Here is an 18,107-nt window from a genome sequence, read left to right on the forward strand (position 1 = left end):
CAGGGCCAGCTAACACCTCCCAACCTGGGATTCCTCCCCAGGCAGGAAGCAGCCAGGCTTTGAAGCTGCAAGGCCATTCTTGTCTGTTGCAACCTTCAGCAAAGAGACCTTTCTCCCCTCCTCACAACCTCTGAAGAGGCCTGCCAAAGATGTGGGCGAAACATCAGGAGAGAATGCTTCTGGAACAGACTGGGCCACAGCAGTGTGTGGCAGGTGACAACTAGTATATATACGAGTATATAAACCCCACTTACCTAGTTTCCAACAGACCTGACAACCTCTGAGGGGAATTCCAGACAGGTAACAATCAGGGCCAGCTAACACCTCCCAACCTGGGATTCCTCCCCAGGCAGGAAGCAGCCAGGCTTTGAAACTGCAAGGCCATTCTTGTCTGCTGCAACCTTCAGCAGATAAGAGACCTTTCTCCCCTCCTCACAATCTCTGAGGGGAATTCCAGACAGGAAACAATCAGGGCCAGCTAACACCTCCCAACCTGGGGTTCTTCCCCAGGCAGGAAGCAGCCAGGCTTTGAAGCTGCAAGGCCATTCTTGTCTGCAGACAAGAGACCTTTCTCCCCTCCTCACAACCTCTGAGGAGGCCTAGATGTGGGCGAAACGTCAGGAGAGAATGCTTCTGGGACATAGCTATACTGCCCAGAAAACTCACAGCAACCCAGTGATTCCGGCCATGAAAGCCTTAGACAACACAGTAATGATATTAATAGTAATAGAATACCAATAGAGGGGCCTCCTGCAAACTTGGTTGGAAATCCAAGCCTTGTATGTAGTATCACAACAATACTAAAGGGCTGAGACTGACACACACACCCCCCCCCCGCCAAGGGGCAAAGGCAGAAGAACCGGAAGGGCGCGCAAGGGCCCCAAAGCAGGCCCCTCTCACCGTCCTGGGAGGCTTCTGCTCGGCCTGGGCCCGGGCCCCGCTCCGCTCCACGTGCCGCCTTCCTTCCCTGCCTCCCGCCCGCCGGGGCCCTTCAGAACGCTGAGGCATCCGACCAAAATACACAGCGTCCTCTTGGCCCCGCCCACCGCGCCTTTAAGGCCCCGCTCGCCCCGCCCCCTCCGCCCCACCCCCTCCCAGCCCGCGCGAGACTTCCCTTTCCCTCCCTGGGAGCAGGACAAGGCTGCCCATTGCGCATGCGTGACCCGACTCAGGCTCAAAGGAATGACGAGGAGGGACCGCGCAACGATTTCACCCGCTTTCTCATGACCCAGTGCTATGGGACCCTGGGAGATGTAGTATAATTCCACAGTGTTGAGCCATGGCAGTCAAAAGTGGTATCAAACTGAATTAATTCTACACATGGGCTTCCAGAACTGATGGAGTAAGACGAGAAAGGACCATACAATAGGTTGTTGTAGGTTTTTTCGGCCTGTATGGCCATGTTCTAGAGGCATTTTCTCCTGACGTTTCGCCTGCATCTATGGCAAGCATCCTCAGAGGTAGTGAGGTCTGTTGGAACTAGGAAAATGGGTTTATATATCTGTGGAATGACCAGGGTGGGGCAAAGGACTCTTGTCAGAAAGGGTGAAACCATTAAATGAACAAAATCTGGCTAAAAAAGATAAAGGTAGTCCCCTGACATGAAGTCCAGTCATGTCTGACTCTGGGGTGTGGTGCTCATCTCCATTTCTAAGCCGAAGAGCCAGCGTTGTCCGTAGACACCTCCAAGGTGTCTGATTCCCATGTCTGATCCCACAGCAAGCTGGCTCCAGGAAAGGCAAAAGCTGCACATCGCAAGTGTTGAACCTGACTCAGCACATAGAAGATGGCTTTGAAAGTCAGCAGATCACAGGAGCTATATTCATAGACCTGTCCGCAGCCTATGAGACTGTGAACCACCGCCTCCTCTTGAGAAAAATGTACAATATCACAAAGGACGACCACCTCACCCGCCTCATAGGAAACCTGCTACAAAACAGGAGCTTTTTTGTTGAGTTCCAGGGCCAGAGAAGCAGATGGCGGAAACAGAAGAACGGCCTGCCTCAGGGGAGCGTGCTTGCTCCATCCATGTTCAACATCTACACAAATGACCAGCCACTGCCAGAAGGGACAGAGAGTTTCATCTATGCTGATGATCGTGCCATTACTGCTCAAGCAGGGAGCTTTGAGATGGCAGAACAGAAGCTCTCCGAAGCTCTAGGTGCTCTTATTTATTTATTTATTTATTTATTTGCTATATTTATATACCGCCGTTTCTCAGCCTAGCCGGCGACTCAACGCAGTTTACAACATAATATAACAATCAACAGTATACAGTTAAAAGCATAAAAAACATAAAAAACATAAAAACACAATTCATACATCAATACCAATCCAGTTCGACTCTTAACTAAAAACGTGATCCAGTTCGTCATCCATGTTGCCAGTCCTTTAGTCAGTTACCATTCGTTGCATTGGGTTAACCAAATGCCTGCTTAAACACCCAGGTCTTCAATCTTCTTCGGAATATCATCAATGAAGGGGCTGATCTTACCTCCAAGGGCAGGGCGTTCCATAGCCGTGGGGCCACCACAGAAAAGGCCCTGTCTCTCGTACCCGCCAGCCGCACTGCCCATTACAGGGAAAACCAGCTGATCCCTAATCCATCTAAAACACAGACATGCGCCTTTCACCTTAAGAACGGACAAGCATCCCGAGCTCTGAGGATGACCTGGGAAGGAATCCCACTGGAGCATTGCAGCGCACCCAAATACCTGGGAGTCACTCTGGACCGTGCTCTTACCTACAAGAAGCACTGCCTGAACATCAAGCAAAAAGTGGGTGCTAGAAACAATATCACACGAAAGCTGACTGGCACAACCTGGGGATCACAACCAGACACAGTGAAGACATCTGCCCTTGCGCTATGCTACTCTGCTGCTGAGTACGCATGCCCAGTGTGGAAAACGTCTCACCACACTAAAACAATGGATGTGGCTCTTAATGAGACATGCCACATTATCACGGGGTGTCTGCGCCCTACACCACTGGAGAAATTACACTGCTTAGCCGGTATTGCACCACCAGACATCCGCCGGGAAGTAGCAGCCAATAGTGAAAGGACCAAGGCAGTGACATCTCCAGCTCATCCCTTGTTTGGTATCAGCCAGCATGTCAACGACTCAAATCAAGAAATACTTTTCTTAGATCTACAGAGACTCTCGCTGGAACACCTCAGCAAAAGTGGCAGGCCCAAACCCAGCACCTCAATCCGTGGGTGATACCAGATGAGAGACTCCCACTTGGGCACACAGAAGACTGGGCGACTTGGAAGGCACTGAACAGACTGCGCTCTGGCACCACGAGATGCAGAGCCAATCTTAAGAAATGGGGCTACAAAGTGGAATCCACGACATGCGAGTGCGGAGAAGAGCAAACCACTGACCTCCTGCTGCAATGCAACCTGAGCCCTGCCACATGCACCATGGAGGACCTTCTTGCGGCAACTCCAGAAGCACTCCAAGTGGCCAGATACTGGTCAAGGGACATTTAATCAGCTACCAAGTTTGCAAAATTTGTTTTTTTTAATCTGTTTGTTTGTTTTGTTCTGCTAGAAATGTAATACAATGTTCTGGTTGCGGATGACACGATAAATAAATAAATAATCTCCAAGGTCATGTGGCCAGCATGACTGCATGGAGCACCGTTACCTTCCCGCCGGAGCGGTACCTATTGATCTACTCACATTTGCATGTTTTCAAACTGCTAGGTTGGCAGAAGCTAGGGCTGACAGCAGAAGCTCACGCCGCTCCCGGAATCGAACCTGCAACCTTTTGATCAACAAGCTCAGCAGCTCAGTACTTTAACCCACTGCACCACCGGGGGCTTACCATTTCAATGGTAAGCAAACAGTATTTTGGCACCCCCCCCCCCCAAACCAATCATTGATATATATTTTCTGTCTGTTGTGGGAGTTGTGTGTGCCATATTTGGTTCAATTCCATCATTGGTGGAGTTCAGAATGATCTTTGATTGTAAGTAAACTATACATCCTAGTAACTACAACTCACATATGTCAAGGTCTATTTCCCCCCAAGAGTGCGCCTGAGCAAAATCAACTATACTGCAAATGTTTACTTTGCGTATTGGGTTGAGCCACCCCTGGGTCTAGGCCAGATATGGGCAAACTTGGGCCCTCCAGGTGTTTTGGACTTTAACTCCCAGAACTTCGAGTTCATAGAATCCTAGAGTTGGAAGAGACCTCGTGGGCCATCCAGTCCAATCCCATTCTGCCAAGAAGCAGGAAAACTGCATTCAAATCACCCCTGACAGATGGCTATCCAGCCTCTGTTTAAAAGCTTCCAAAGAAGGAGCCTCCACCACAATCCGCGGCAGAGAGTTCCACTGCTGAACAGCTCTCACAGCCAGGAAGTTCTTCATGTTCAGATGGAATCTCCTTTCTTGTAGTTTGAAGCCATTGTTCCATTGTGTCCCAGTCTCCAGGGCAGCAGGAAACAAGTTCGCTCCCTCCGCCCCATGACTCCCTCTCACATATTTATACATGCACCTCATCATGTCTCCTCTCAGCTTTCTCTTCTGCAGGTTAAACATGCCCAGTTCTTTAAGCCGCTCCTCATAGGCCTTGTTTTCCAGACCTTTGATCATTTGAGTCGCCCTCTGAACACATTCCAGCTGGTCAACCTCTCCCTTCAATTGTGGTGCTCAGAATTGGACACAGTATTCCAGGTGTGGTGTAACCAAGGCAGAATAGAGCATGGGGAGCATGAGTTTGCAGATGACACCAAATTGGGAGGGAGAGCCAAGACTCCGGAAGACAGAAGCAGAATTCAAAGTGATCTTCACAGATTAGAAAGATGATTGGCCAAAACTAACAAAATGAAGTTCAATTGGGACAAATGCAAGAGACTCCACTTAGGCAGAAAAACGAAATTCAAAGATACAGAATGGTGGATGCGTGGCTCGAGAGTAGTATGTGTGAAAAAGATATTGCGCTCCTTGTGGACAGCAACTTAAACATGAGCCAACAATGTGATGCAGCAGCAAAAAAAGCCAATGGGATTTTGGCCTGCATCAATAGGAGCATAGTGTCTAGATCCAGGGAAGTCATGCTCCCCATGCTCTATTCTGCCTTGGTTAGACCACACCTGGAATATTGTGTCCAATTCTGGGCACCACAATTCAAGAGAGATATTGACAAGCTGGAATGTGTCCAGAAGAGAGCGACTAAAATGATCAAGGGTCTAGAGAACAAGCCCTATGAGGAGCGGCTTGGGGAGCTGGGCATGTTTCGCCTTCAGAAGAGAAGGCTGAGAGGAGATATGATAGCCATGTATAAATATGTGAGAGGAAGCCACAGGGAGGAGGGAGCAAGCTTGTTTTCTGCTTCCTTGGAGACTAGGACGCAATGGAACAATGGCTTCAAACTACAAGAAAGGAGATTCCATCTGAACATGTACCAGGAGCTCCAGCTATATTTGCTTTGTATTAAATGTTTGTTTGCAGTCCTAGGTTTCAGGGACTCTGCAGATAGGTGGCTTCCTTTGGTTGCAGTCATAGGGCAAGTCACCTGTCCATCATTGTTAAGTTTTGGTCCTGCCCCTTGCTCAGGGCAGTTGGGAAGGGAAGGGAGCCATTTTTAGTTAGTCTCAGCAAGGAAAGCTAATGTACAGGACATGCGCAAGCTTTCCCTGTACAAAAGCTTCAATCCTAAAGACTTTCCGAGGGGAAACAGTCTTAAGAGTCTCCAAATAATTTCCAGGGAAACAGCCCTAAAGACCAAGGAACTCCACCTGGAGAACATCTAAGCCTTTACTGGTAGGTCCACTCGGCGTTGGAGAAGCAGTTCGACCCGGTAGCGGAGCCCACATCAGTAAGGGTTAGATTACAGTCAGCCTGGAAGAAGTTAAAAAGGGGATTTTCCATTTAAAGTAAAGAAGAAGTTATTGAAGACAGTTGCCTGTCCTTCGTGGGCAAGATTGGGAAGCCACCAGTTGCCTAAAAGCTTGGAATAATTTGCTTAACTTTACTGAAGACAAGAGAAGTTTCTGTTTGATTGTTCATTAATAAAAGACTTTGTTGTACTTCACAAGCCACCTAAAGATCATTTGTGGTGGAAAACCTCTGAGAACTTCTCTTTGGGCTTCCCGCTGGGCAAAGGTTGCACGTCCTGTTCTAAAGGAAATTTTTTACAGGCCCAGCGCGCGACAGAACAGATATGATAGCCATGGATAAATATGTGAGAAGAAGTCACAGGGAGGAGGGAGCAAGCTTGTTTTCTAGGACGCAATGGAGCAATGGCTTCAAACTACAAGAGAGGAGATTCCATCTGAACATGAGGAAGAACTTCCTGTGAGAGCCGTTCAGCAGTGGAACTCTCTGCCCTGGAGTGTGGTGGAGGCTTCTTCTTTGGAAGCTTTGAAACAGAGGCTGGATGGCCATCTGTCAAGGGTGATTTGAATGCAATATTCCTGCTTCTTGGCAGAATGGGGTTGGACTGGATGGCCCATGAGGTCTCTTCCAACTCTACGATTCTTGTATTGTGTTTACAATTGTATGTTAATGTTTATACACACACATATATATTTAAAAGCTTACTACTATAGTAATATAGTACATTTCACCTGGCAGTGTCTGCATTGGCTGGCAGCTTCTCTCAAGGGTTTCAGACGGGAATCACTTTCTACCACTCCTGCTGCTGCTTTCTCTCGTTTATCTTTAACCAGAAGAGCAAACACTTTCGGCGAGCTGCTATCAGTAGGAGAAAGGGGATCCCAATGACCGGCATAATCCCAATCTCCTGATATGGGAACCATCTGCTGAAGGGCGGGGAAATCAGGACAGAGGATTTGAAAAGAAAGGTTAGTGTTGGTTTCAGAAATTGGGAAAGAGGTCCACAGCCCCAAGCCTTGTATGGACAGCTTTGGTGTCTAAAAGCAGGACCATAGAATCAGAATTGGAAGAGACCTCATGGACTATCCAGTCCAACCCCATTCTGCCAAGAAGCAGGAATATTGCATTCAAAGCACCCCTGACAGATGGCCATCCAGCCTGTCTTTAAAGAGCTCCAAAGAAGGAGCCTCCACTACACTCCAGGGCAGAGAGTTCCACTGCTGAACGGCTCCCACAGTCATAGAATCATAGAATCAAAGAATTGGAAGAGACCTCCAGGGCCATCCAGTCCAACCCCATTCTGCCAAGAAGCAGGAATATTGCATTCAAAGCACCCCTGACAGATGGCCATCCAGCCTGTCTTTAAAAGCCTCCAAAGAAGGAGCCTCTACTACACTCCGGGGCAGAGAGTTCCACTGCTGAACGGCTCCCACTGTCAGGAAATTCTTCCTCATGTTCAGATGGAATCTCCTCTCTTGTAGTTTGAAGCCATTGTTCCGCGTCCTAGTCTCCAAGGAAGCAGAAAACAAGCTTGCTCCCTCCTCCCTGTGGCTTCCTCTCACATATTTATACATGGCTATCATATCTCCTCTCAGCCTTCTCTTCTGAAGGCGAAACATGCCCAGCTCCTTAAGCCGCTCCTCATAGGGCTTGTTCTCCAGACCCATGATCATTTTAGTCGCCCTCCTCTGGACACATTCCAGCTTGTCAATATCTCTCTTCAATTGTGGTGCCCAGAATTGGACACAATATTCCAGGTGTGGTCTAAATTTGGAAGAGACCACAAGGGCCATCCAGTCTGACCCACAATGTTTCCAACACCTCTGACTTCATAATGAGTACATATTAATCTGTGCTGCCTTGGATAAATTAAAAGGGCACCTGGTTTCTTAATATTTGGGTGCATCTGCACTGTAGAATTAATGTCGTTTGACGCTACTGGTAACTGTCATGGCTCAATGCTATGGAATCTTGGAATTTGTGACTGGGCTTAATGTCAGGAGACTACCTTTACCTTTTTATGGGGGTTTTGTGTGGGAAGTTTGCCCCTATTCTGTCGTTCGTGGGATTCAGAATGCTCTTTGATTGTAAGTGAACTATAAATCCCAGTAACTACAACTTCCAAATGTCAAGGTCTACTTCCCTCAAACTCCACCAGTGTTCACATTTTGGCATATGGAATATTTGTGCCAAGTTTGGTCCAGATCCATCATTGTTTGAGTCCACAGTGCTCTCTGGATGGAGGTGAACTAAAACTTCCAAACTCAAGGTCAATGCCCACCAAACTCTTCTAATGTTTTCTGTTGGTCATGGGAGTCCTGTGTGCCAAGTTTGGTTCAGTTCCATCATTGGTGGAGTTTAGAATGCTCTTTGATTGTAGGTTGACTATAAATCCCAGCAGCTACAACTCCCAAATGACAAAATCAATTTGATGGTCACTCCTTGGGTTAGTAGGTGTCTTGTGGCCAAATTTGGCGGCAATTCACCCAGTGGTTTTTGAGTTATGTTAATCCCACAAACGAACATTACATTTTTATTTATATAGACTAGCTTGGGTACCTAGCGTTGCACAGTAGGGTGTCTGTGGTGGAGGAAACACATAAAACCTAGGATGGAATGGTCCCCATATGAAAGCCTTCACTTGGGTGGTGGGCAGGATGGTGTTGGTGGAGGTCATTGGCGTGGCCCTTGGGCATGTTCACGGCGCTCACTATAACCTGCAATGTTATTGGAGGGAGGGCTTTCGGTGTCTCATGAGTTGTAGGAGCTATAGCTGATTGAGGAGACAGGAGCTTGTCTGTGTAAGTGGACACCTCAGCCACACACACATTCATATTTTCACTTTTACTATGTGTATAGATTACAGTGCCAATGCTCTTCTGCAACACATTATCTTGGCTTTTCCCCATCTCACCTGAGTCGCACAGCCTTGGGGTGTTTTCAGTCAGCACCCTTTGGTTGCTGAGAAACAAAGGAGATCCTCTTGCGTGTTCAAACTGATCACAACAGAAGAAATAAAGTGGGTTGCTATCTGGCACAACCCAAGGAAGCTCTCCTTGGCCCATGAGGTCTCTTCCAATTCTTTGATTCTATGATTCCTTAAGGGCATGGATTCATTGCCTGGAAGAGCAGCCCAACTGAAAGGAAACTAGGCTTCCAGTTATTTATTTATTTATTTATTACTAGCCGTCCCCTGCCACGCGTTGCTGTGGCCCACTCTGGTGGTCATGGGGGTTCTCTGTGGGAGGTTTGGCCCAATTCTATCGTTGGTGGGGTTCAGAATGCTCTGGGATTGTAGATGAACTACAAATCCCAGAAACTACAACTCCCAAATATCAAGATTCTATTTTCCCCAAACTCCATCTGTGTTTATATTTGGGCATATTGAGTATTCGTGCCAAGTTTGGTCCAGATCCATCATTGTTTGAGTCCACAATGCTTTCTATATGTAGGTGAACTACAGCTCCAAAACTCAAGGTCAATGGCCACCAAACCCTTCTAGTGTTTTCTGTTGGTCATGGGAGTCCTGTGTGCCACTCCCAATGCCATCATTGGTGAAGTTCAAAATGCTCTTTGATTGTAGATGAACTATAAATCCCAGCAACTACAACTCCCAAATGATAAACTTAATTTTTTTGAGTGAAGGACATACATTGGGTTGTTAGGTGTATGCCAGTGGTTCTCAACCTCGGGGCCGGGACCCCTGGGGGGGGGGTTACGAGGGGGTGTCAGAAAACACTGTATTTTCTGTTGGTCATGGGGGTTCTGTGTGGGAAGTTTGGGCCAATTCTATCATTCAGAATGCTCTTTGATTGTAGGTGAACTATAAATTCGAGCAACAACAACTCCCAAATGTCAAGATTCTATTTTCCCCAAACTCCATCTGTGTTTATATTTGGTCATATTGAGTATTCGTGCCAAGTTTGGTCCACATCCATCATTGTTTGAGTCCACAGTGCTCTCTATAAGTAGGTGAACGACAACTCCAAAACTCAAGGTCAATGCCCACCAAACCCTTCTAGTGTTTTCTGTTGGTCATGGGAGTCCTGTGTGTCACATTTGGTTCAATTCCATCATTGGTGGAGTTCAAAATGCTCTTTGATTGTAGGTGAACTATACATCCCAGTAACTACAACTCCCAAATGTCAAGGTCTATTTTCCCCAAACTCCACCAATGTTCATATTAGGGCATATTGAGTTTTGCTGCCAAGTTTGGTCCATATCCATCATTGTTTGAGTCCACAGTGCTCTCTGGATGTAGGTGAACTACAACTCCAAAACTGAAGGTCAATGCCTACCAAACTCTTCCAGTGTTTTCTGTTGGTCATGGGAGTCCTGTGTGCCACATTTGATTCAATTCCATCGCTGGTGGAGTTCAGAATGCTCTTTGATTATAGGTGAACTATAAATCTCAGCAATTACAACTCCCAAATGACAAAATCATAATATAATATTTTGTATGTACATATAATATTTATAATATTATAATGTAATGCAATATAACAATTATCTGATCACCAGACTGGGCCACAGCAACACATGGCAGGGACAGCTAGTAAAATATATTATATTATTAGCATAGTACAGTATCAGTATTATATATTACTATATTGTAGTATACCATTATATTGTAATATTATTATTAGTAGTATTATATTGTACTAGCTGTCACCTGTCAGGCATTGCTGTGGCCCAGTCTGGTGATCTGGAAAATAAAGTAATGAGAAAGTGGTGGTTTCTAATATTTTGTAATTCCTTTCTGCTTGTGGGTAAACAGTATTTTTTGCTGTTTCTTTGTCAGTGTTGATGTGGAGAGTGTCTGGTTTGCCTACTCTGGAACATGCAACATATCATTGTTCTTGTTTAGGGGTCCCTTTCAAATCTAGGATACTATATCTGTGTGCAGGGGCGGCTCAACCATTACGCAAAGTAAGCATTTGCAGTATAGTTGATTTTGCCCAGGGGTGCTCTTGAGGCGCTCTTGCGGGAAAATAGACCTTGACATATGATATGGTTCACCTACAATCAAAGAGCATTCTGAAGTCCACCAATGACAGAATTGGGCCAAACTTCCCAGACAGAACCCCCATGACCCATGACAATATACCCAAATGTGAACACTAGTAGAGTTAGGGGAAAACAGACCTTGACATTTGGGAGTTGTAGTTATTGGGATGTATAGTTGAACCAAATATGGCACACAGAACTCCCACGACAAACAGAAAATATATATCAGTGATTGGTGGTGGTGGTGGTGGGGCGCCGAAATACTGTTTGCTTACCATTGAAAATTACCTAGGGCTGCCTCTGTGTCCAGAGGATCGCAACTGAAATGATCAAGGGTCTAGAAAACAAGCCCTATGAGGAGTGGCTGAAAGAGCTGGGCATGTTTAGCCTGAAGAAGAGAAGGCTGAGAGGAGACATGATAGCCATGTATAAATATGTGAGAGGAAGTCACGGGGAGGAGGGAGCAAGCTTGTTTTCTGCTTCCCTGGAGACTAGGACGCAGTGGAGCAATGGCCTCAAACTACAAGAGAGGAGATTCCATCTGAACATGAGGAAGAACTTCCTGACTGTGAGAGCCGTTCAGCAGTGGAACTCTCTGCCCCAGAGTGTGGTGGAGGCTCCTTCTTTGGAAGCTTTTAAACAGAGGCTGGATGGCTATCTGTCAGGGGTGATTTGAATGCAATATTCCTGCTTCTTGGCAGAATGGGGTTGGACTGGATGGCCCATGAGGTCTCTTCCAACTCTTTGATTCTGTGATTCTATGATTCTAAGAGAGATATTGACAAGCTGGAATGTGTCCAGAGGAGGGCGACTAAAATGATCAAAGGTCTGGAGAACAAGCCCTATGAGGAGCGGCTTAAGGAGCTGGGCATGTTTAGCCTGAAGAAGAGAAGGCCGAGAGGAGATATGATAGCCATGTATAAATATGTGAGAGGAAGCCACAGGGAGGAGGGAGCAAGCTTGTTTTCTGCTTCCTTGGAGACTAGGACGTGGAACAATGGCTTCAAACTACAAAAGAGGAGATTCCATCTGAACACGAGGAAGAACTTCCTGACTGTGAGAGCTGTTCAGCAGTGGAACTCTCTGCCCCGGAGTGTAGTGGAGGCTCCTTCTTTGGAAGCTTTTAAACAGAGGCTGGATGGCCATCTGTCAGGGGTGATTTGAATGCAATAGTCCTGCTTCTTGGCAGAATGGGGTTGGACTGGATGGCCCATGAGGTCTCTTCCAACTCTTTGATTCTATGATCAGACAAGTTCCAGGATCAGGTGGGAGCTCATATTTGACAGCCAGCAGAGGGAGACACAGGCCTACAGATAGCATTTGTTGAAAGGTGTTTGTTTAAAGTCAGTAGCGCTTTGATTATGTTTTCTTGCCCTGGTGAAGGGAGTTGGACTGGATAGCCTTAAGGTGATATGTAAGGATTATAGGGTAAGTGCAGTGTGCGGTGTGCAGCAATCTTAGTTCTAATAAAGTGCTTCTGGGACTTGTTATTGGACATTCCTATTCTGGAAAGGCACATCGGAACAGCCAGGTCTTCAAGTTCTTTCTAAAGACTGCCAATGTAGGGGCCTGCATAAGATCTTTTGGGAGGGTGTTCCAGAGTCAGGGGGCCACCACAGAAAAGGCCCTGTCTTGCGTCCCCACCAAACGCGCTTGCGACGCTGGCGGAATCACGAGCAGGGATGTTCAGATGGAATCTCCTTTCTTGTAGTTTGAAGCCATTGTTCCATTGTGTCCCAGTCTCCAGGGCAGCAGGAAACAAGTTCGCTCCCTCCGCCCCATGACTCCCTCTCACATATTTATACATGCACCTCATCATCTCTCCTGCATCCGAGAGGGCTCCTTGGAATTGGGTGGAAAAGAGTAGTAGAGTTGTGCGTCATCTGCGTAGAGATGGCACCCAACTCCAAAACTCCGGATGACCTCTCCCAGCGGTTTCATGTAGATGTTAAAAAGCATGGGAGACAGAATAGAGCCTTGCGGGACCCCACAGGTCAAAGGCCAGGGGTCCGAGCAGGCATCTCCCAGCTTCATCATCTGGGTTCTTCCCTCCAGGAAGGACCGGAGCCATGACAAAACCGTGCCCCCGAGACCCATCCCAGAGAGTTAAGTTAATAAGGGTTAAGCCTTGGTCAAATTTTTGCTTGGCAAACTTTTAATCATATAACAATGGGGGAAAGATGACCTTCGAAAAGTCCTTCTTCCCCCAACCCGTTTTTCTTTCAAATCTCTCCACTAAAGACATTCACCAAAGCCTCCCCCTTTGTGCCCTATCTGATCACAAGAGGAAAACTCGGATTAAGTAATCAATGCTTTTCGCAGGCCCATCTCAAGACAATAGCCGTGGTTTTTCTGGCAGGCCAGTTAAACCTCCAAGACATTAAACATAATCCACTCAAGAATGCATTGTAGTCCTTCGTCCCGCCTCCCTCCCTTCCGATTCGCTGGAGCATCAAGGCAGCAGGAGCCTCCTGATTGGCTCTGGGACAGCCAAGCCTCCTCCCAGCTGTTTGCGCATCAGCCAATCCCCTTCGAGCTGGGCGAGATGGGGGAGTGGGAATTTTGAAACTCACAACTCTGTATTTTCTATAAAAATGGCCTTTATTTCTGTAACCACATGCTCTGCTTGACAAATGATCGCGGCTTTGCATCCTTTTCGGCTGAATCGCTAATAAACCTCGGTGGCACTTTCTTCAACTTTGGTTAGATTCTTTTTTGGGAACTTAGAGAAAATAAATTGCTTAAAATTAGGCTTCTCTTTGCTCACCAATATAGCGATCCCTCTTTGGTGGGGCCGCAGGGCCTCTCCTCCTGGGGTAGACCCTTCTAAAGTTCCTATCGACTTTGTTTTCCTTAACATCCATAGCATAAGTAAATTTTGATTTCTTAATCCAAATTTGTTCCCATTCCTTTAAGTGGATGAGTCTTCTGATATTCTCATCCCATCTTATCATGCAGTTCTTTACCACCTCAGTTTCTGTGTGCCAATCTAACAATTGATTAGACATCATGGTAACTGACCTTTTTCTCTAACTGAAGGAATTTATCCCAGCTTGTCGTTTTCAGATTAAAACCTATTTTTTATCTTTATTAAAGTATTCTTTAATTTGTAGGTAGTGTAACCAAGAGATATTTGGATAATCTTTTTTAATATCTTCATGCAAGATTAAAGAGCTAGTACCGGTGATTAGTAAATCCTTGTATGTTGGCCACTTCATCCATCCTAACAACCTCCTCTGGTTTGCTTCCATCGGAGATACCCATAACGGAGTTTCCGAGTAGAAGTTTCTACCAAATTCTTAACAGGGCCGATCTTACAAAATGGTTTCCAAAACCTTTTTCTTTCTGCTCCTTTTCATACCATGTATAAGCATGCCATCCTGACCGCAGGTCGAAGCCTTCCAGCACCAACCGTTTTTCATCTTTCAGCTTTATCCATTCCCTAATGATAGTAGGTTAACTAGGTTAGGTTAACCCTTTGATAGTAGGTTAACTAGTAGGTTAACCCTTTGATAGTAGGTTAACTATTAGGGAGCTGGCTTCAGCATATAATCATAGATCAGGGAGGCCAAAGCCTCCTCTTGATTTCTTATCTGTCAGTATTATGTGTGTTTTATCCTTGTTCTTTTACCATTCCATACAAATTTCGATAGTTCTCTATTCCATTCTAAAAATTTTTTTTTACATTTCTTATTATTGGTAAGTTCTGGAAGAGGAAAAGTAGCCAAGGCAAGATGTTAATTTTAACCAATGAAGTACGGCCCAAGAGGGAGAAATTTAAATTTTTCCATTTGGTCAGGTCTTTCTTGATTACCATCCAGATTTTTTCATAGTTATTTTTTAACAATTGATTATTTTTCGCCGTGATCCAGATTCCGAAGACTTTCAATTTTTGATGTAATTTGTAGCCCTATCTTTTTTGCAAGTTGTTCTTGCCTTTTTGTCCACTGTGCTGAGACTGTGCTGGTCTCCATCCCGGATCACCTTCGATGCCAGCTTGACCAGGGCGGGTCAGCGCTGCTTGTGTTATTGGATCTCACAGCAGCATTTGACACAGTTGACCACAATCTTTTGACCCACCGCCTTGCTGTTGCTGGAATCAGGGGGACAGCTTTAAACTGGCTGTCCTCCTTTCTTCACAACCGTGGACAACGAGTGGAGAGGGGAGGCCTGGTCTCGAAGAGGTCCCCTCTCTCTATCTTGTGGGGTTCCTCAGGGGGCCATTCTCTCCCCTCTGTTGTTTAACATCTATATGCGACCACTTGCTCAGCTGGTTCGAGGTTTTGGGCTTGAGTGTTACCAGTATGCCGATGACACTCAGCTGGTTCTGAAGATGGAAGGCCAACTGGACTCTGTACCCGATTGTTTCCATCAGTGCCTCGAGGCCATTACTGGATGGCTGTGTGCCAGCAGGTTGAGGGTGAATCCAGCAAAGACGGAGATCCTATGGCTGGGTCGACCAGGCAGTGGGGACATCCATCTGCCCACCCTGGATGGCGAGGCGTTACGCCCGTCACCATTGGTAAAGAGTCTGGGAGTCCTTTTGGACCCTCTGCTGACGATGGAGGCCCAGGTCTCCGCCGTGAGCAGAACCGCCTTCTTTCACCTGCGGCAGGCTAGATGGCTGGCCCCCTCCCTGTCCAGGGACGACCTAGCTATGGTGATCCAGGCCACGGTCATCTCAAGACTGGACTACTGTAACGCCCTCTACATTGGCCTCCCTCTGTCGGTGATTCGGAAGCTCAAGTTGGTACAAAATGCAGCTGCTCGGCTTCTTGCGGGAATTCCGATGAGATGCCACATAACACCAATCTTACTACAGCTGCATTGGTTACCAATTGAGCACCGGATCACTTTCAAAGTGATGGTACTCACCTTTAAGGCCTTGCATGGTCTGGGGCCAATGTATCTGAGGGATCGTCTCACCCCCTACCAACCCCAGAGATCCCTCCATTCTGAGGACCAAGATCTATTGGAAGTTCCCAGTGTCAAGACCTTGTGTCTAACGGCAACCAGACGCAGAGCCTTCACAGCAGTGGCACCATCACTCTGGAATACTCTGCCACCTGAAGTTCGTACCCTGCGGGACTTACCAGCTTTCCGCAGGGCATGTAAGACATACCTGTTCCGACAGGCTTTTGATGTTTGATAGTGTTGTTTTTAAATTGTTTTAAATTGCTTTTAAACTTTGTTAGATTTTAGCTATTCTTGTAAGCCGCTCCGAGCCCCAGGGGAGTGGTGGCATATAAGTTTAAATAATAAATAAATAATAAATAAAATGGTATCGGTCTTTTAAAATTTTCTGCCCATTTCAGCATACAGTTTTTATCATCTCTCCCTCTGTTGACCAATCTAACAATTTATCATATAACTTTATTATACACTTCTTTTCCATTTTCAAAATTTTATCCCAGAATTCTTCCATATTGTGGAAACCTAATTTCTTATCTTGATTATAATGTTCTTTAATTTGTAAGTAATGTAACCATGTGTGGTGAATCTTACCTGGCAGGCCAGAAAGGGAGGCTGGATAACAGTAAGGCAGGCCTTCATTTTAGGAGGGAATGCCAGGGAGGAGTGAGGAGTGAGGATGGTTGGAAGAGGGGAGGAGTTTAGAGACTCCTAGGATTGCTATAAGCTATTTTAAATTGTAAGTCACTCGGAGCACTTTGGTGGAGAGCGACTAATTAAGAAATAAAGTGATGATGATGATTGGCCAGAGCAGTTGGGAGGAGCCAAGTCTGAGGAGGGAAAGAAGGTAGCTTCAGTGAGAGTTGGGAGGTGGCGTGTGAAGGTGTAGAGTTTGAAACTGGGTTTTCAGGGAGAGAGCTGGGAGAAAGAGTGTCCATGTTAGACAGTGCTGTGAGCTGACAGGAAAAAGGTCAGACAGCAGTCTGATCTCTTGTGAGAGTTAGCACAAGAGATTGGCTCTCCAAGATGGGTTAGTTAACAGGAAGAACTCTAGGGTAGAGTTACGAGGGGTATTTTTAAAGTAAGGTCCGTTTTGTTGTAGACACTAGTAGTTTGCACGCATACCGCAATGAGCGTGTGCGTCGTGTACCGGCATGCCTCGGGAACAACTGTGCTCAGTTTCCGTTCTGTAGCTAACCTCTACGGTTCTGTGCTTTAAAAATGTTTAAGACTATCAACTCACCCGCCGCATGTGAGATTCGCTCAGAGATACGGTTTTTGTCAGCAAGGAACCTGCTGCTGCAGAAATTCATCGACAGATTTGTGAAGTGTACGGTGATACTGTTATGAGTGAAAGCAAAGTGCGGAAGTGGGTACGACAATTCAAAGATGGCAGTGACAACGTCCATGATGAGGACCGCTCCGGTCGCCCTTCTTTGATTACAGATGATTTGGTGGCTTCAATTGAAACGAGGATTCGTGAAGAGGGTATTTTAAAATTGGTTCATAGGTATGATAAGTGTTTGAACAAACTTGGCAACTATGTCGAAAAATAGAGTGAAGTATGTACTTTCTGAAAATAAATTTATTTTTTTGAAATAAACTTTTGTTGTGTACTTATGTTGAAACGGACCTTACTTAAAAAATACCCCTCGTAGTTAATAACCCAGGGGCTACCAAGATAGGCTCCAGTTCCTATCTAGGTAGCCCCTGGGTTATTAACTACGAGGGATATTTTTTAAGTAAGGTTTTGAGCTGATGAACAACTGCACTGCATCCTGTCAGATCCCCAAAATCTGGAGGAAAGCAAGAGTCATTGCCATCTTGAAGCCAGGCAAAGACCGTAATGATCCAAAAAGCTACAGACCAATCTCCCTGCTGTGCATTTAATCAGCTACCAAGTTAGCAAAATTTGTGTTTGTGTTTTTTTACCTGTTTGTTTGTTTGTTTTGTTCTGTTAGGAATGTAATACAATGTTCTGGTTGCGGATGACACGATAAATAAATACCTAGATAGGCTAGTCAGACTCATCACTATTCTCTGAAAGAGAGTGAGGGTTTTGTTACCAACAGTTAGTTCTGTTTGGTTAGCTCTGTCTGGAACAAAGTGAAGAGAACTGTTCAAGCAACCAATCAAGCTGAAGTACTGTTGTAACAAGTCATGCTTTTTGTACCTCTCAGGAGTGGTTAGTTGTCTATTTTAAAAATAAATCTTATTCTATTTGACTTTCAACCAAGTCTCTACTGTATATCACTCCAGTCTTTGTCATAGTTCCAGCAATTTTAACACCCTGTTACTACAGAAAAGCCTCTCAACAAACAGTTGTTTGGGAGCCAGGG

At 45.9% G+C, this 18,107-nt stretch overlaps 1 protein-coding gene across 1 annotated transcript in view; it reads right to left on the bottom strand.

Moving 5' to 3' along the window:
* The window catches only part of AKAP1 (A-kinase anchoring protein 1), a 57,055-nt gene extending 56,004 nt beyond the window's left edge, over window positions 1–1,051 (bottom strand). The window contains exon 1 of the mRNA XM_060757061.2: window positions 901–1,051. The gene's annotated coding sequence lies outside the window, so the exon portion shown is untranslated. The remainder of the gene's footprint in view (window positions 1–900) is intronic.
* Window positions 1,052–18,107: the final 17,056 nt, after the last annotated feature.

Source organism: Anolis sagrei, chromosome 11 (assembly GCF_037176765.1).
Source record: "Anolis sagrei isolate rAnoSag1 chromosome 11, rAnoSag1.mat, whole genome shotgun sequence".
NCBI lineage: Eukaryota > Metazoa > Chordata > Lepidosauria > Squamata > Dactyloidae > Anolis > Anolis sagrei.